At 39.9% G+C, this 20,861-nt stretch overlaps 1 long non-coding RNA gene across 1 annotated transcript in view; it reads left to right on the top strand.

Annotated features, from left to right (window-relative positions):
- Positions 1-20,861, top strand: part of LOC142069479 (uncharacterized) — a 40,345-nt gene that overhangs the window by 7,133 nt on the left and 12,351 nt on the right. The window contains exons 2-4 of the long non-coding RNA XR_012665325.1: positions 2,564-2,730; positions 3,811-3,951; positions 16,692-16,815. This is a non-coding gene — a long non-coding RNA (uncharacterized LOC142069479). The remainder of the gene's footprint in view (positions 1-2,563; positions 2,731-3,810; positions 3,952-16,691; positions 16,816-20,861) is intronic.

Raw genomic sequence — 20,861 nt, 5'->3', positions numbered from 1 at the left:
CCTGCAATTCACAAGATAATCCCCTTTTGTCTCTGCTTGGCCACAAAGCAGAGAGAAACCAAGCTGCTTTCAGTTTCAAAGCTGCTTTCTGGACTTTCTTTCCAAAGAAAAAAAAAAATTCCTTTTTAAAATCTGTATTTCTAGTTCAAAAAATCTCAACTGGATCTCAGATGATTTCAGGTTAATCCCACCACTGTGCCACCATGTCAAGGTTCCTCCCCCACTCTGAACTCTAGGGTACAGATGTGGGGACCTGCATGAAAAAACCCCCTAAGCTTATCTTTACCAGCTTAGGTCAAAACTTCCCCAAGGTACAAAATATTACACCCGTTATCCTTGGAATGAATGGCCGCTACCACCACCAAACTAATACTGGTTACTGGGGAAGAGCTGTTTGGACGCGTCTTTCCCCCCAAAATACTTCCCAAAACCTTGCACCCCACTTCCTGGACAAGGTTTGGTAAAAAGCCTCACCAATTTGCCTAGGTGACTACAGACCCAGACCCTTGGATCTTAAGAACAATGAACAATCCTCCCAACACTTGCACCCCCCCTTTCCTGGGAAATGTTGGATAAAAAGCCTCACCAATTTGCATAGGTGACCACAGACCCAAACCCTTGGATCCGAGAACAATGAAAAAGCATTCAGTTTTTACAAGAAGACTTTTAATAAAAAATAGAAGTAAATAGAAATAAAGAAATCCCCCCTGTAAAATCAGGATGGTAGATATCTTACAGGGTAATTAGATTCAAAAACATAGAGAACCCCTCTAGGCAAAACCTTAAGTTACAAAAAAGATGCACAGACAGAAATAGTTATTCTACTCAGCACAATGCTTTTCTCAGCCATTTAAAGGAATCATAATCTAACACATACCTAGCTAGATTACTTACTAAAAGTTCTAAGACTCCATTCCTGTTCTGTCTCTGGCAAGAGCAGCATACAGACAGACACAGACCCTTTGTTTCTCTCCCTCTTCCCAGCTTTTGAAAGTATCTTGTCTCCTCATTGGTCATTTTGGTCAGGTGCCAGCTTCTTAACCCTTTACAGGTGAGAGGAGCTTTCCCCTGGCCAGGAGGGATTTCAAAGGGGTTTACCCTTCCCTTTATATTTATGACAGCATTATTAAGGATCTACAACCTATCCTAAAGGATGACCCAACACTCTCACAAGTCTTGGGAGACAGGCCAGTCCTTGCTTACAGACAGCCCCGCAACCTGAAGCAAATACTCACCAACAACCACATACCACACAACAGAACCACTAGCCCAGGAACTTATCCTTGCAACAAAGCCCGTTGCCAATTGTGCCCACATATCTTTTCAGGGGACACCATCACAGGGCCTAATAACATCAGCCACACTATCAGAGGCTCGTTCACCTGCACATCCACCAATGTGATATATGCCATCATGTGCCAGCAATGCCCCTCTGCCATGTACATTGGTCAAACTGGACAGTCTCTACGTAAAAGAATAAATGGACACAAATCAGATGTCAAGAATTATAACATTCATAAACCAGTTGGAGAACACTTCAATCTCTCTGGTCACGCAATCACAGACATGAAGGTCGCTATCTTAAAACAAAAAAACTTCAAATCCAGACTCCAGCGAGAAACTGCTGAATTGGAATTCATTTGCAAATTGGATACTATTAATTTAGGCTTAAATAGAGACTGGGAGTGGCTAAGTCATTATGCAAGGTAGCCTGTTTCCTCTTGTTTTTTCCTACCCCCCCCCCCCAGATGTTCTGGTTTAACTTGGATTTAAACTTGGAGAGTGGTCAGTTTAGATGAGCTATTACCAGCAGGAGAGTGAGTTTGTGTGTGTATGGGGGTGGGGGGGATGTGAGAAAACCTGGATCTATGCAGGAAATAGCCCGACTTGATTATGTAAAGAGTTGTCACTTTGGATGGGCTAGCACCAGCAGGAGAGTGAATTTGTGTGGGGGGGTGGAGGGTGAGAAAACCTGGATTTGTGCTGGAAATGGCCCACCTGTTGATCACTTTAGATAAGCTATTACCAGCAGGACAGTGGGGTGGGAGGAGGTATTGTTTCATATTCTCTGTGTGTATATAAAGTCTGCTGCAGTTTCCACGGTATACATCTGATGAAGTGAGCTGTAGCTCACGAAAGCTCATGCTCAAATAAATTGGTTAGTCTCTAAGGTGCCACAAGTACTCCTTTTCTTTAAACTAGTGAGACCATCCAACTGTTGACAATGGTGCACTGTGGGTTAAATTTGGGTTTTGAAGACACTGGATGATATACTGCATGATCAATTTTTGCCTATAATAATAATTTTTATGATTGGAATGTATTGCTAACTTGAATCATCATAGTTTGCTTCTTTAGGCCCTGATTCAGCAAAGCACTTAAGCACACAGTTAGGTCCCATTGAAGTCATTGGAATTCAAATAGGTTCTTAAAAATCAGCAAGTGCTTGATTGCTCTGCTTTGAATCAGAGTATTAATGTATGTTGTGGAATGTCGCTTTCTTTGTAGCTTACATTAACTTGTAGCTTACATTAATTTTAACTTGCATTTACATACAACACAGAGCACTGAGGAGAGCAGGTGTTAACCTGTAGCAAACACAGTTCCTTTGTTGGGATGATGATGGATGCTCAAAGGACATTTGCAGCCGTTAAACTGGCAAACTGGTTGGCAACTGGTAATGCAAGTTTGAACTACAGTGTGGAGGTGCATCATCATTAAAATGCTCAGGTAAATGTGCTTCCTGTTGCATGGGAAATTTTTAAAAGTATCTGTGCATCTACCCTTACCCCAATTTAAATCTAAATAGATTTGAGGTGTAGAAATTAGGGCTAGCTCTGAAAACAGAAACCTTAGAAGAGTCTTCAGAACCAAAACTCACTCTGTCAAAGCCCCATATGATTGAAACTAGACTGAAGGGTTTCAAGATTTAGCTTGAAGGGCTCAGTGAACCCTGAACCAATTTCAGCTTCATTTACACAAACCATTTGGGGCTTTATTTCAATTTACTCCTCGTGTGCCATGCAGTCATTTACTGTGTAACTCATGGAAATAACTGACAAGTTAATGGGGGCTGCATGGATTTTTAATTTATCCTGTGATCATGTATTTTATATACAGGAGGGGTTCTCCAACTTTCATAGCATGGGCCACCTCTTTAATGGAGAGTGTCAATTGGAAGGGAGGCATCTATAAGACAATCTCACAGATCTGCTTCTCCCTACTTCAGTCTTATTGATGAGGCTTGGGTGCTTTTGAAAACATTACCCCAAGTTGTTTTTGTAAATACAACTTAGGCTACGCTATTTTTCATGTCAATGGGGCTTATGTTCCTAAGGGCCAGATTTTTAAAGGTTGTTAGGTGCCTAGGATTTTTATATCACTCAGGTACCTAACATGGATGTCGAGGGGAGTTAGGTGTCTACACTCTTTTAAGAATAGGATTAGGTGTCTATCTGTATCTTTAGAAGCCTAAATATCTGTAATAAACTGTCCCCAACTGCCTGTCACTTTTGAAAATTTTATCCTTAAAGTATTGTAAAGAGTCTTTTAATGTAATTTAGCAGATAGAAAGAAGGAAAACACTATGTGATCAGTCAGCTCTCCATCAATCACCAGCAAATATTTCCAAGATCATAACTAGTCTGTGGGCCACAGTTTGAGAACCCCTGATGAACAGTGTTTCAGTGTGTATTATGATTTCACTTTGCGCTGAAATCAGAATAGAATACAATTTGCTAACTGGGTTAAGAGACAGCCTGCTGTCACTTCAATGCCTGTAGTGAAATGCAATTTTGTAATTTCTTATAGCAGTCCGATTGGTGAATGGCAACAGACGCCCCCACATGGTTACATCTTTGTATAATGGCGAATCATAGAGTGATGCACTATATCACAATTTGAGCTCTCCAAGTGAAGATCTGTTAAGAATATTCCTCTGACTGCCCTTAGGTATTTACTCTTTATTATTATTATTAGCAGTATTATGATAGTGTCCATAACTTCAGCAAGGATTGAGTCAATTCAGAAAGACTTCCTTATCAACTCAATTCAGCAAAGTGTAACCCTTGCCTGCTTGGTGCTCTGTCCCTCTTTTGTGGCATCTAGAGACTGATGTGGCTGCTACAGCCTTAGCTAAGAGCCACGTGGCTTTTAGCACATGCATTAGAGGCACATACACTAAACTTCAGAGGTCCTAAGTTCAATCCGTTTGACTGGGGTCCATTGGTGTCACAAAAGCGCTTTAAGACATATGATCCAAAGCTCAGTGAGGTAAATTGAAAGACTCCCAATGATTTCGGTAGGCTCTGGATCAGGCTTCTAAGACCTGTATGTAAGCACCTCTCTACTCAGCAAGACACTTAAGCACATGTTTAAGTCCCATTGACTGTAATGCAATGCTTAAATGCTTTCCTGAAATGGGTCCTATAACAGTTGAAGCTATCGTGGCTTTTTAAACTACAGTACTTAGTCATAATTTTATGATGTCCATTAATCTATGTTAGTAGTAAATTTGCAATACTTGAAGAATGTGAAGTATCCTTCAGTATGTATTTAGTCCTGAAGGTATATGTATGGGAACAATTTATTTACAGGCAATTTTAAAAAGAAAAGATATTTTTAAAACTAAAAATAACCACAGGCCATGATGGCAAATCTCAGTGGTACCATTCTTGAGAATTGTTTGGTTTTAAGAAGTTTTATTACATTAACCCAGGGGAAAAAAACACACCAAATTTGATAAACTACAGATAAGAAGCACAATACTGAAGTTAAGAGATCTATAAGCAGTCATTCAATTTACACATTGTATGTGTAATGTATTTTCTTTTGTAATCAGATTAGTCCTGTCAAATCATTTGCCAAAAAACAATGACATTCATTGTTCAGTATTCAGAGTAGTGACATTGCACTAAAATTCTGCCATTTAGCTAGCAAAGAAATACTCCAGAACTGCTATCTACAAATACCGCAAATGAACACCCATCAATAATTAATTTCATGTCAATACCAAATCTGCTTTTCTCCATCGGTGCTGGGAACTCACTATTTGGAATTTGCTCATGCTTTTTGGAGGATTTTAACAAAGAAAAAAAAAACCTGAATATGGCATTTTGGAAACTGACCACATTCAAATTAAGAATTACTTTTTTCATGCAAACTTTTATTTTAAACACACACACACACAACCTGAATATAGTTGTCTCACTAAATCAAAATATTATACAGCAAAATTCTCCTGTCATACTTGCAGGGCTGTGATCAACTTAGATATTCTATTTCCCTGCCTGTACAGCATTTGCACTGGTGCCAATGGACAATATAAGTAGGAAGAACAGTTTTGAGAATATAGCCTGAAATTGATAAAGTGGGGGTGCACTTGCTTATGGCTGTCTTGCATGCATCCAGCATCAGCTTAGAACATGCAAGTCAGGTATTTGTATGCACACATACCTTTGCACAACCCTGACTTTTGTACACACATTTAGTGCTGGGCATATGCACTTTGAAAATTTGGGTATTCAAGTACTGCCATGGAAGATGTGAAAGGAGAAATTTGCCTATAGAAACCATGTACTTTGTTCACAGCCTGGCAGCATTTAGACATTGTGAATTGTTTGGGAAGAAAAAAAACCCAATATCTTTGTGTTGCCTCTGAGACTTGGCATTCCACTTGTGTGAGGAGAATGTTTTAAACACTGATGCTTCTCCTTCAGACTGATTATCAGCATCTGCAAGAGTAGATATTTTAGGGTATACATACGTGACAAATTCAAGCAACTCTTACTATAGCGGCTAAATGCTTTGCGAATCTGCTTTTTACTAGTTCTGGCTTTCTTCAGTATTGTTTTTCTCATAAACATTAACATTTAGGAAGGTGGCAACAGTATCTGGTGATATACCAAAGCAGTCACCCTTAAACATTTGATGGCCATGATGGTTAAATTTTAATTGTGAAGAGAGGCTGGTAAAACCTCTGGATGACAATATATTTAACAGTAGAGGAAAACTGATCTAGTGAAGTTTTTACTAATGTTGATTTGAAGGGTAATTTTCTTGTCAACTATATAATTAATGTACCATACAGTACAATAGCCTATTGTTATTCTAGTACTCTGAGATGCATTTCAAACTGAATAGCTGTTTAACAAAACACTTGGCAGATTTATTACCCTTAGGTGATTCCGTCATTCAGCATTTTCACACATTTAGCCTGAAGGAGCAGAATCAGTTTTGGTATCTGTTCTGTGAAATGCAGAGCGGTTTAAATTAAGAAAAAAAAAATCAGAACCCTTGTCTGTTAGCAGTGAAACATGAATTACCCTTGCAAGCTCCTTGGCTTTTCCTCCCTTAGTCAAGGCATTGTCTGCCACTTTTAATATACGATGAAGAGGCATTTTGTGGTCTTTTTAAGATATTGGCTTCAGCGTGATGCTTGTCTTTACTTTACTTAACAGAACACTGGGCGCTTCAGAAACTACAGTTCAGAGATAACTGCTTATCTAATGGGAATTTTTAAACATGGAGACACCATGTTGAATTTGCTGTTGCTGTGTGTATAAAAGTTCAAGTAGATGTGGTGGAACAAAAAAGGGAGTGACTCTTGGGAATTTAATAGCTCCCATGATGTAGAATCAAAACTTTCTTCCAAAAGAAATTATTTCATTACTGTAAGGGAATGAGGGTTTCAAGGGTAGATTATGTTTATGCTCAAATAAATTTGTTAGTCTAAGGTGCCACAAGTCCTCCTGTTCTTTTTTTTGAGAGAAGACGACAAAGGACACTTCTCTAAGGAAATACATCCTTAAACTGGCATGCTAGAAGATAAAGGAGAAGTGCAGTTTGTGTTTTAGATATAGCAAATCTACATGTGAAAATGTTGGGAAACATTTGGAAGTGATTTCCTTCGTGCAGGAGTGGAAATGGAACATTTTTTCATTCTTTTAAAAAAAAATTGGAATTCCCCCCCTTCCCAGCCTCAGGCCCTCTTTTTACCACTCAGTGAAAAAAAATTAATGGTGTTAAGGGTTTTTCTCCTCTCTCTCTCTCTCTCACACACACACACACAGTAAAAGAGTTTCATTTTTCCTTTTAGCATTCTGTAACTTTTCTAAAATGAAAAAAATTGGAAAAAAAAAGTCTTAAAATCCCCCAGACATCATTCATTCCACTGCATTCAGTGATTACAAGGGAAAAAACAAAAAACCAGCAGCAAACAAACAGGACCCCACACCCACAACCAAAAATTCAAAACATTTTGCAATTTTTGCTTTCTGTAAAAGAAACTGGAAAATTTCAAACACAACTTTGTGCAAGTTACCAGTTGTGAGTAAAAAGACCCATTTGTGTAGGGAAAACGCTTCAGATATGAAAAAATTCAACCAGTTGTAAAGAACTCTTGCAAAAGCTACAGCAAGTTGCACACACCAAGACTTTCAACACTCCCCCTGCTGTGTAGTTCTGGGAGGCCAGTTCATCCACCAAATAAATCCTTTCAGTAATCTATAGGCTAAATTTGTGAATGTAAGTCAGACTGGTGTCCGTCAGTCACCCCAGCTAGTGACAATCAATCTCCAGTTATCAGACTAGACAAGAGACACAAAGCACAAGAAGTGGGTTTATATTCTAACCTATCACTGTTGCAAAATTACCTCAGCCTTTGAGACAACAGATATGTAAACGTCCCATCATGTGGTAATGATTGTCTCTATTCATCACTTCTGTTGGTAGGCACTACGGTGTTAGGCTGGCAGGCTAGGCCAGGGGAACTCTGGAGAGATGTTCAATCCATTCCACAGACAGAAAGGGCATATGTGAGATGCCCTGTTTCAGTGCGTTTGTTTAAATCTTTTCACCACTCTTTTTTTAATATACAACAGTGTGTATGAAGGACAGTTTAATGGCACAGCAAGCCAAGATATTTTCATCTCTTTTATGACGATAGATAATGGGTACTTTTCAAAATCGGTGAATGCACAAGCTGTTATCTTATCTTAATTGGTGTCAGAGCTTGGACCTTACCATGCTGGTACCTGTGTTAAAGCTCCCTTTGGAAATAATTGGGATTTCATTAAATAATTGTATACTTCATTCTCGACTGGAGTGTAAGTTTAGCAATTGTATTGTTCCATTAAATTATTCAAATACTTCTAAGTGGTAGAAAGCTAAGAGAATAACCAGCAGTGCTTCTGAAACCTTCTCCTGAAACATCTGGTGCTGATCGCTGTCAGATTCACAACGTTGGACTAGAAGGATCAAGGATCCAGTCTGGCAATTCCTATGCAAAACAGGCATTTCTAATCAGGGTGCACTGTACAAAGTGTGTGTGTGTCTGTATACACAAACACACAAATTTTTATTAGTTGTAGTCCAGCAGAGTGACTCCCATTTGTTACCTAGGGGTTCTTTCAACCCAAAGCTCCTGGTAACTTTTACTCTCTACGAGGTGGTGTCAGGAAATAAATCCGGGGAGACACAGCCATCTGATCGATAGATAGCTGGCACAAATGGGACAACACAAGAGTGCTTTCACTTAAAGCTACACTTTACTTAGTCTCAAGCACTTACACATATCCGCAACAGGTTAATAAAATACCCCCAACCCTCGATAATTACCGAAGCTGAGCGTGGCTCTAGAGTGGCACAGCGGCAGCCCGTCTGCCAGTGAGGAACACAAGATGCATCCAGAGGGAGAGTCCAGTCCCGAAGAGTCCCACTACCTCAAACTTTTCCCCCTTTATTTATACAAAGTAATACCATGACACGTCCCTCAGAGAAAACTTGTTAAGCAAGCAGTTTCAATGGTCAAGCAAGAGGTTTTCTTCTGATTATTGATTAACCAGGTGTGTTTTTTTCCCCAGGGTTGGCAGCCTTGAGACCCTGACAGACACATTCCTGAGGGCACATCCTGCTCTTCTATTAAATGCATGTATCAGCAACTTCAACACAATTCTTATCAGGAAGGACGTGGGGTCAAGCTGCCCTTTCTGTGGCACCCCAAACCCCCTCCCCTCCCCTCCTGCCTTGGTCAAGCTGAGGCTGCTGCAAGGCCTGCTGACTTGGCTGCTTTTAGCAATAAGCCATAGTGGTGTCAGGTACTTTACTTGTTTGCTGACATCTCCCCATACACCTTGTGCTGGGTGTTGTACATATACATAGTAAGACAGTCCCTGCGCCACAGAGTTTACAGCCTGAGTAGACAAGGCAGACAAAGGCTGGGAGAGAGGCAGTATTTTACAGAAGATAAACTGAGGGTACAAAGAAGTTAAGTGACGTGTCCAGGGTCACACAGAAAAATTTGACACAGCACAGAACTGAGCCCAACTTTTGAGTACTAACCTGGTGCTTAACCAGGAGTCCATCTCCTTCCCCTCCCCATGATTTTTTTTTTTTTTTTTTTTTTTTTTTTTTACACAATTAGCACTGAATGCCATAAATAATTAAAAAATTACAACACAATACTAGCTCAGTGCCCTTCTTACCTGAACCTTAACATTTCAGTTTTTATCCCTGCTCCCTCCAAATCATGGGTGTTGTCCATTACGGGACGGGAACATCGGAATTGCCTGACTGAATCAGACCCCGGGGTTCATCTAGTCCAGCATCCTGTCTCTGACAGGGGCCAGTAACATTTACTCCAGAACATTAGTGCAAGGGTCTCACAATAGGCAAGTGTGGGACAGTCTACCCCACACCTTAGGTCTCATCCTGTGCTGTAATAGTTAGAGGATTGTCTTAAGACCCGAAGCACGAGGTTTAATATCGCTTCCAGTATTATCATAATTATGAAAAATCTGGATTCTCGGGTAGCCATAGAAGTGTCAATCCTTTTTAGAACATACCGATCTAGAGGAGACAATTAAGATATTGGAGCCTTCCTCCTATAAAGCTCTTTCTGATCCTTTTACCAGAGGGAAATCTGAGCAGGAAAAAAAGTCTAGCGTAGACAAGATCTAAGAGGACTTTAGAGGGAACACAGGCCAGGTCTGCACTAGAAACTTTGGCCAACAGAATGTCACTTAGGGGTGAGCGAACTCTTATTTTGTTATCAGCAAAAGACCTAGTCTAGATGCAATTATAGTGGCAAAAGACAGTCTCTCTCTGGAATACTGTATTTCTTTTGGGGAACCAGTATAAGCTGTATTGGCAAAAGCACTCTTGCAATGTAAACTGCATGCACACTAGTATAGCTATACCAGCAAAACTCTTCTAGTGTAAACAAGGCCTTGGCCCCAGGGAGACTTTTATGGGAAATACAACATTAGAATAATGTCCCAGATACCCTGGACCCATGCACTTTTTAGGCCAGTGATAACTTAGGCTATGTCTACACTATGCAGCCACTACAGCTGTGCCGCTAAAAGGTGCGCAGGGTCGCCACAGTTTGTTGGCAGGAGAGAGCTCTCCCGCTGACAAAATAACTTCTACCTCCAATGAGCGGCGGCAGCTTTGTCGGCAGGAGAGCGCTCCTGCCGACAAAGCGCTGTTCAGACCAGTGCTTTTCATTGGCATAGCTTTTGTCTTTCGAGGGTGGTGTTTTTTAAACACCTCTGAATGACAAAAATTTTGTCGTTCACTTGCCAGTGTAGACAAAACCTAATTCTCAAGCAATGTTGGCTTTTCTGAACGCCCATCCCTAGAAGCTTAGTTGTAGCCGCTCTGTCTCCACAACCTGACCTCCCCCATGTATTGTCCAGCATAAAACGGGAGGGAACTTTTGGCTGGAAGCCTTATCCTAGTAGTTAAAAATCTATATGGTAATTAACAGCAAAACAGGACTCCAGTCTCATGCTCCATTAAGTTTAATGTACAGTACTGCATACTATTCTAGTTGTTCTATCCTGCTGTGCATCTCTGTAGTCCAACAGGGAATCTATAATTGTGATCTCTCTGTATGGTTGCCTTTATATAACGCATATATATAAATCCTTCTGATAGATCTCAAAGCATTCACATAAATATTAACTGAATCATAGGAAGAATTTGAGCTAAATTTTCCAGATAGGTTGTTTCAGGCTTTTCAGATAGTCTAAGAAATGAAATGGTTATAAGAAAACATATTTTTAAAAGGGTTCTTTGTTGTATTAATTTAAAGTGCTTTCCTAGTTTCTATTCAGATGATAGCTGGGCAAAGTTTTTCGTAAAACTTTTCAGTGAAAAATGCAGATTCAGCAACATCAAAACATTTCACAACTTCACGTTAGTTTCACCATTTGTTTCAGTCAACTAAAAAACAAACCCACCAAAAAAAAAAAAATCAAAACATTTCTTTTTGACCTTTTTCAAATGAAGTATTTGGATTTTTCTGTTTAAAATGACTGGTATTTATAATCAAAGAAAAGGAAATTTTGAAACAATCGCAAACTTTTAAAAACAAAACATTTCAATTTTGTCAAAATAAAATGTTCCACTCAACCTAAAGCAATCTAAAATACAAACTCAGAATTGAGTTACAAATACAAACTGCAAAATCTATTATTCACAAAGCTAGAGTAGTTTAGATAAGCTTATGTGAGTGCAGCTTGTTACACACAAACAAGTTAGCTCTTCATCCTTCCAACTACAGCTAGCTCTTTGCAGTAATCTCCCTAGCTGCATGACAAAGTGCCAGTGGAATGCTCTGCTGGAGAACTACTGTTACCCAGATGTACAGTCAGGGTTGCCAGTGAAGTACAACAAATCGTAAGTGACCTGTATTTTATATATTCTCAGAAAGCATCCATCTTTAATCAACTTTGTTTTGTCAACAATGAGGTTTACCCAGGTATCTGTTATCTTGTTAATCCAAACTATCTGAGGATAATACTGATTTCACAACGAAAATATTATTATTAAGGTGCCACAGTCCGGTCTCTGGCAGAGCTGGGAATAAGTGTAGGTTTTTGGATCCACCTCTGATAACTTAATCACAAAACAGTCCTTCCCTTACCCTTCCTTTTCTCAGCACTCCTTTCAGCAAGTGGAGAGGGAGGGTAGATTTCCTGCCAATCTTGTCCCTTTAGGTGATTCTACTGTTTTTCAATAACTGGTTCTTAGACTGGACATACACTAATCTTATAAAGGAAGGGGTAGGACCCGGTCAGTTTCATATAATATAGCAGAGTTGTAGTACAACATATCGGGGGTAGCCGTGTTAGTTTGTATCTACAAAAAAAAGGAGGAGTCCAGTGGCAATTTTCCTTCCCTTGGTATTGACACCTCCTCATAAATTATTGGGAGTGGACCACATCCATCCTGATTGAATTGGCCCTGTCAACACTAGTTCTCCACTTGTAAGGTAACTCCCTTCTCTTCATGTGTCAGTATATTTATGCCTGTATCTGTAATTTTAACTCCATGCATCAAAAGAAGTGGGTTTTTTACCCACAAAAGCTTATGCTCAAATAAATCTTTTAGTCTTTAAAGGTGTCACCGGACTCCTCATTGTTTTTTTTTAGTACAACATATGTTGCAGGAATAATTCAAAATCGGCTCCTAGTGGTCAAGAGTCCTACTCTTGAGGAACAACGTGGAGTTTGAGAGACAAAAATCATCTCAGTAGAACTTGACTTAGTGGAGTTACACCAGGGATGTATCTGGCCCACAGCGGTGAATGTTGTGTGCAGTGTACATATATCAAGAAAGCTCGTACACTTGGTGATCAAAGAAAGAGATTGAGGTCTCATTTAGGGATGCGTGAACTTACTTTGATAAAATTAACCCTCCAGACTCCTGGGCGCTTCATCCTAAAATCTGAGCCAAACATTGTTAACTTCCCGTAACAAATACATTTTGCGTTCACTCTTCCATGATCTCACTTCATTCTCACATTCCAGCTGGGCCTGGCGAGTGGAAATGCTGAAACTTCAGACTTTCCCAAGAGAGAATTTCAACAGGATATTCCCACTAAGTCTCTCAGTTCCTCATCAGTACAATTGAGGTAACAGCCCTTCCATACCTCACAGAGGTGTTGTGCAGATAATTACATTAAAGGGTGTGATGTGCTCAGATATTACTGTGATTGCGGGGTGGAGGGGGCATATAAATACCTGAGGTACATGATGGTGTCCACCATCATGGTTCTGTTGCAGTCTTTGCATAGACAAGGCTCTAGTGGCTTCTGGTATTTTTATCCATGCTGTAGGCAGGGTCATCAAAGATACTCAAAGTAGTACAGATGAACCAGTGGTAGGAATATTTTACTAAAATTCTCTTGCCTAAACCAGTCCTGAGAGAGGCTCTTATTGCAGTAGTATTATCCTACAGAGAAGCAGAAATATGAGAAACCACCTGAGGCAACGCCTATCCTCAGACTCCCAGGCCAGTTGTACAGGTTTAAGAAACCTGGGTGGTTTCGATAAGATTGGGATCCTGTCTATCCCGGTGAGTGTATGCAGGCCGACCAAATTTAATTTATCAAAACCCTTTAAGGTTCATACACCAATCTTAACATGCAATGAATCATTGGTCAAATCTGTTGCCTTGCACTCGGTGTGTAGTTGAGTGCATTATGCTGGACATTTCTAGAGGGAGATTTTCAAAGTCATACATGGGAATCAGGCTCCCAACTCCCACTGATGGTCAATGAAAGTTGGGTGCCTAACTCACCTTTGAAAAGCCCCCCCCCTCAGCAATTTCCTTTTGCTGATTCCATTTAACTAAAGCACAGAGTTATAGATTTTTATGGTCAAGAGACTATTATGATCATCTAGTCTGACCTCCGGCATAACACAGGTCATAGAAGTTTACCAAGCAATCAAGCCCATATTTCTGGTTAAGCTATAGCATGTCTCTTTTAGAAAAACATCCAGTCTTGATTTAAAGACTTCAAGTGATGGAGAATCCACCACATCTGTAGACAAATTGTTCCAGTAGTTAGTTACCCTCACAATTAAAAAATGATGTCTTATTTCTAATTTGAACGTGTCTAGTTTCAGTTTCCAGTCAGCGGCCTTATTATACTTTTGGCTGCTAGGCTGAAGAGCTCTCTACTATATTTCCTCTTTGTTCGTACTTTAGACCCTGATCAAGTCGCCTCTGAACTTTCCATTTGATAAGCTGCATAGTTTGAGCTTTTTTAGTCTCTCACTGTGAGACAGGTTCTCCCAGACCTCAGATCATTCTCATAGCTCTTTTCTGAAGCTTTTCTCATTAATCAACATCATTTCTGAATGTTGATATCAGGACCAGATGCAGTGTTCCAGTTATGGACTAACTAATACCATATACAGTAACAATAATATTCTTCCTACTAGACAATAGTTACACGCCAGGGGGAGGGGGACACACAACACAAACAAATACCTAAAAAGCTGAAGTTGGTCCAATAAAAGATATTACCTCACCCACCTTGTGTCTCTAATATCATGGGACTGACAGCTACAACACCACGGCATACAGACTAGCGCCTTGACAGTTTTGTTTTCATTTACGGGAGAAAAAATGCCTTTTCCACTTCCCTAGAGTTTCATTTGTGAATTCTACATGATCTGACGTGAATCCAATTCTGTTCTGCTGACTTGACTCCTGGAACAAAAGGGTTTCCAGGGATAATACAAGAAAAGAGCAAATATAGTGATATTTGCCCATCATATGAAGTTTATATTGCTTCAAAGCTGTTCAAACTTTACCCTTGAAAAATGAACCCATATGTATGTTTTCACTCAGGGATGTGTAGGGAGATAAACATTAAGCTTAGTTTCATGATTCAATAAAAGAAACAGAGAACTAAGATGGTATAGAATTATAGGACTGGAAGGGACCTCGAGAGGTCATCAAGTCCAGTCCCTTGCACTCATGGCAGGACTAGGACTAGGCCATCCCTGACAGGTGTTTGTTTCACCTGCTCTTAAAAATCTCCAGTGCTGGAGATTCCACATCCTTCCTAGGCCATTTATTCCAGTGCTGACAGTTAGGAAGTTTTTCCTAATGTCCAACCTCAACTGCCCTTGCTGCAATTTAAGCCCATTGCTTCTTGTCCTATCCTCAGATTAATGAAAACCATTTTTTCTCCTTCTTCCTTGTAACAACCTTTTATGTACTTGAACACTGTTATGTCCCCTCTCAGTGTTCTCTTCTCTAGACTAAACAAACCCAGTTTTTTTTCAATCTTCCCTCATGTTTTCTAGACCTTTAATTATTTTTGTTGCTCTTCTCTGGATTCTCTCTGATTTGTCCATATCTTTCCTGAAATGTGGCGCCCAGAACTGGACACAATACTCCAGTGGAGGCCTAATCAGCGCAGAGTAGAGCGAAAGAATAACTTCTCCTGTCTTGCTTACAACACTCCTGGTAATACATCTCAGAATGATGGGGTTTTTTTTGTTTTTGTTTGCAGCCGTTTTACAGTTGACTCATATTTAGCTTACGATCCATTAATTTTACATTGGCACATGTGAATATGAACTGAAAAGAATTACCAGTGCTTCTTGTAGCTAGGATAGGCTCTTATTTGTAAATATATATAGAGGCTTCCCTGTTTTCGACACTTCAAGTCACCCTCACGTGTCAAATGATAGCTAGAAGAAACAAAAAGGATCAGTCCAGCAATCAGTAACTATGTCTGATTATTCCCGTGCAGGTGCTGAAATGATTTTCTCTCTGATCCTCAAAGAATGTGCCTCTTGTTTCACAGGCAGCAGCTTTGCTGTGGCATTGTCTGAGTTATTTTCATAATTCATAATTATCTTAGTTCTTAAAAATTTAGACATACATTTAAAAGCATGATCCAATCTTGCTTGATTGCCACCACATTGTGTTCAAAGTAATTACCATTCATTTGGCTTTTGAGGCTGCTGAATGAATTTTCCACATGAGATTCCTTAATTTGTACATATTTTATTGCTATAAAATAGGTATTGGCAAGCTGCCTAAACTGTGGAGAAGGCCTTTAATTCCTATCCCTATGTGATAAAGCAAATTAAGTGCAAAGTGGGAGACTTAAGGTAGAATCCTTGCTGTGTATTTTGCTGGCACTTCTAAACTGTCCTCACACAGGTGCAAGCACACAGGTAAGATTAAGGTAGTTAGTCCTGCATGAAAGAACTGAAATTGTTAGTTTTCATATAAAAGAGATAATGTCCCTATATAATATCAAAATTCTCTTTCTATCCTCAAGCTATTATCCCCAGGGGAAAATATACTCTGCTTGAAGAGATTATTAGTGCCTTTGTGCTGGCTTTCATGCACACTAAGGGAAAACTCCAAGTACATTAATCTTTCTCCCCTCCCCCCCGGCCCGCCATGCTCTGGTTATGAGCTATCTAGGCTGGCCTTTTAACCATTTTCAGAAGTGTGTTTAATCATCATTTTAGTTAAAATTGCTCTTTAATATAGTTCAGCCAGTTGGATTGGATGCATCTGTGCGGTTATAACAGCGCCATGTCACGACAGAGGCGAAGTGGGATGGAAGGAAAAGACATGGGTTCTATTCCCAGCTCTAACTCCCTCTGACACTCTGGGTTAGTCATTAATTCTATGTGCCTCTGTTTCCTCAGCTGTAATTACTGCTTATTCACCTTTCTAAAGCACCCACCAGTGAAAATGCTATATAAATGTTTAGTAGTATTATGTCCATAATGTTATGAATCGAGAGCACTTTCTGAATACCATTTAAAGAATAAACTCATGTCAAACTAAAATTGAAAACCTAATTTAGTAACATCTAAGGTAAATACAGACTCCAAGGAAGAAATATTTTTGTACTGTTTTAGGTTGATGAGCTACAATACAGTAGATGGAATTCCTTTCCACCCTATCATAACCTTTCACTCTCCAGTGAGGCCTTAAAAGAGAGAGAGAGAAAACCATGCCTTGGACACGCCTTGGATAGACATGGTAAGTGCCAAAAATATCTCAACAACCAAGTAGAAAAACAGCAATCTAGCATTTTAGATTTAAGACTGATCAGAATGCTGGTATGACGGAGTCATCAGAGCTGATGGGTTTTAACTCAGCCTGATGAGCACTTGTTGACAGTCAGTGAGTCTTTGCGAATGACCAGTGCGGAAGTCTGGAGAGTGTGAGGTTGAGCTAATTTGAAACTGCAGGATCCCTGGAAAGGAATGAGATCATTAAAAGTGTTCATTTCTTAAACCTTTCACTTGTCATATGATAAATCATGTATAATAGCATGGGGAACTCCCAGGTTGCCCATTCCAAGGTAGTCACAACTTGCTGTGGAAAATGCTGAGCATGATTGTTAAGGAAGTCTGGGTTCCAGGGTCAGAATAGAGACCTCAGTTCAGAAAAGCATGCAAGCAAACACACGCTTGCTTGCTTGCTTCCTTTGCTGAACGGGGATGGGATTACTCACATGTTTATAGCGAAGCATGTGCTTCCCATTTAAATCAATGGAACATAAGCAGCTTCTTCATCTTTCCTGGACCAGGGCCAGAGTCATAGCTTTGAACTTTCTTTGAAACAGACTTTGCAAAAAGTAGAGCATCCTCAACTCCCACTCACTTCCAGTTGCATTAACAGGACTTTGTCTTGGGTTCTCACCCACCACTTGTATCCCAGGATATGAGTAAGGGATGCTGAAACCTCGCCCAAAACTGTAATATTACAAGCTTTGATTTTTAATTCTGGTTAAGAACCCTAGCAGCCAGAAAAAACTTGCATCTGCCTTTAGCTAACACTGAAGTTTTTTATTTACCCCCTTGTCACTAATGCCTTGGCTTTGCCATCTCTCATTTTCACTGTGCATTCAAGGTAGCATTGGGCATTTCATGTCCCCTTGGAATGGTTCTTCTCAGCCCTAAGCCAGCCTCAGTGTTCATAAAAAGGCCAGTTTCTAAAGCAGAATACCCAGGGATGGCCCATCATTGCCAGCTGCTTCTATGATGCTCCAAATAACCTTGGCTCCTTTTTTGTGATTCTCAGAAGTGTGAAGCACCTTTGAAAGCACCTATTGGCAATGGTGCTTTGCACCTCAGAACAGGTTTGTTGCCTTCATTTCTGGGCTATTGGCCGTCAGACCTTCTAGAGACCCTTCCTTGCTCCTGAATACTGAGAGGATCACAAGAGAAGGTCAGCAGGCTTAGAAGGAGGCAGCACAATCTATTATTCAAGCTCATCACTTCATTCTTAGGACTTTTTCTTCCACCTCCTCCTCAGTGAATGTTCTTAGTGCTTTTGAAGACTCACAATTGGGAAGGCAAAATCCAAAGGGGTCCAGTGCCCTGCTTTTATTACCCCAATTCATAACTTCAGTTTGTGGCAGATCAGAGATTTCTGGCTGATGTTTTTGCCTTTCAACAGTACAAGTTTTTCAGCAAACAATGAAGGGGTGGGGGGAGAGGGGGAAGAGGCAGAGCCACCATGTTAATGTGCTTTCATTCCCCCTCGAGGGAAAGGCCTTGATAAAACGTATAATGGTTTTAAATCTTGCTAAAATATGTTTTCATGTGAAAATATATGAAGTGTAGTCTGAAAGGACAAAAGAAAATTCTCATTTGTCCTTTAGGCTAAGCTTTTTAAGTATTCATACATAAAATATGATAGAGAATAGCAGTGGCATTCCAACTAGAGAGAAAGGAAAACAAGGTTAAAAATGTCCTGTTTTATCTTGAAAGAGGCAAGTCCATTTCTAGATTCTTTGTAAAAAGGCCTTTTAAACAACACTAAGATGGGCCAAAGTTATACAGGTAAATACAATCACCTTTAAATTTCAAGGTGAAGCAGCTCAAGTAGCAGTGGATGTGAATTTGGAGCGAGAGAGTCCGAGTTCTAACCCTCTGTTGTCATGAAGTTCCAAGTGGCCACAGCTTGCAGCGTAGACAGAAGTGGGAAAGTTCTTACAAGTTTTGTATGACACTTCTGTAATGCCTTTCAGCGGAGGGACTCAAAGGGTTTGCTGTCTGTTCATCCTTGTCAGCACCACCCAGTTCAGTAATAAAGTGCCCAGGCCTGTGCGTGGCTGAGCCCCCTATAATTTCCACTGTAATTAATTGCAAGTGCTTCAGATTGGACCAGTAAGGCTGAAAACATCAGAATCCACTCAAACCTGCAACCCTGCTTGGGTTTAAGGCCTTTCTTCCTATCTCTGTTCTCAGTAGGTTAGGCCAGGTCTACACGACAAACTTTTGCCAGTGTAGTAATGTCCTTTAGAGGCGTGATTTTTGTGATGATATTTTTATACTGGCCAAAGCACTAGTGTAGACACAATTACATTGGCATAAAAGTACTTTTTCTGGGATAGCTTATTTCACCCTTTTTTGCTGAGCTAAGCTGGGTCTACACTAGAAGGGTTTGCTGCTATAGCTAAACCTTTTAAAGTGTAGGTAAAGCATCAGCTCTACGGTCCAGACCCCCTTTTACAACAGCTTGTTGGCCATGACATGTTAATTATCTCACCTACATTGCCAGTATAGAACCAAAATGTCAGAGTTCCATCCTCTCCAAAGTCTCACCCAGTCATGCAGTTCCATATGTCTAAGCTGCTTATTGGAATTTTTATTTTGATCAGTTTTTATCCCCTTGTCACCACAATGTAATAATTCCTGCTGTGTAGCTACTGTTTATTTTGTAGTTTTATCTTTTATTTTTTATTATTTGCAATCCAAACTGACCTTTTACTACCTAACCATTAGGAAAAAAATGAATGTCCTCTCACATAGAAGGGCAGCCCTGCATAATTCCCTACCTTCTCACAGAAAGCAGTCACATAGCAAAGCTGGGGAATATTACGTTCTGGCCCTGTACGCTCTCCTGGGTAGAAAGGTCCTGAAACACAATTTATTGTAAAACACACAGTGGTTACAGAGCTAGCACAGTCAATGATATTCCTTTTATTACCACTCAGATGAGAACACAAAATGACATTGGAAAGCAGTGAACTCACCAGAAGGGCAGAGAAAGCCATTAAATTCAACACGCATCATATTTCATAATCAGAATCCCGCAGTCATAGCTGACACCACTGAATGAGTTTGTTGCAGTCATGATAATATAACACCCGCTGCATCTGCTTCCCTTGGCACTTTCCTTTGTAGTCCCTTGCAATGTATGGGCTATTAATCATCAGTAGCAGGGGACATTGCAGACCAATGCACTTTGTATTGCATAAATTGAAAATGCATCAGTATTAGGGAGAAAACTGCCTTCTGTACATCTCTATTTAGGTAAGCCGTTTCCAAAATGGTTGGGATGCTGTTATGGCTAACCACTGATTGGAGTTCTTTCCACAAGCCAGCAATCAGCAGGGACGGTAATGCAATCTCCTTTACAGCATATATGAGAATAATGCAGAGAGAGTTCCCCTCTTCCCTGGGAGGCCTGACACGTCTTGTGTTTGCAGTGAGAAAATGCAGTAAAATATACAGTATCATTAATTCCATAAATTAATTCCATAAGTGAGAAGTATGAGTAAGGCTCAGAATGGGAATATCAAAGAGTGCCGAAGGATGTTGTATAACCTGTATGTTAATGACTTGGCAATAGCAGATTGGAGAAACATAACACACATTGGGTGGGGAGGGGTTGCCTTTCTTTTAATACTGATTTTTTTTCCCCTTGCTGTTACCATAACTAAGTTAAGGTTTGTGAAAAGTTGTACTCAAGAGAATTTGATGATTCAGTGCTCAAAATTGCTCCTTTTAAAGAGAAACTGTATGTCCTACCATCACTTGTTCAGTTTTTCATATATAACAAGCTGAGGTTATTAACACAAGTTCTTTTTCTCTTAAAGAATTTAAGAACTCGCATTTAGTATTGTAGATTTGATTTTCTTGTGCTTAATTGTAAATTATTGCATGGTTTAATTATATTTTCTCTTGAAGGGGCTCTGAGAACATTTGCAAGTTCATTGAACTCTTATTATAACTGTCTATAGTTAGTAATAATTACTCCTAGAGTCAGATAGCTGTAATGGATCTTGGTTT

Source organism: Caretta caretta, chromosome 17 (assembly GCF_965140235.1).
Source record: "Caretta caretta isolate rCarCar2 chromosome 17, rCarCar1.hap1, whole genome shotgun sequence".
Lineage (NCBI taxonomy): Eukaryota > Metazoa > Chordata > Testudines > Cheloniidae > Caretta > Caretta caretta.
This window is presented reverse-complemented; position numbering and strand designations above follow the sequence as displayed.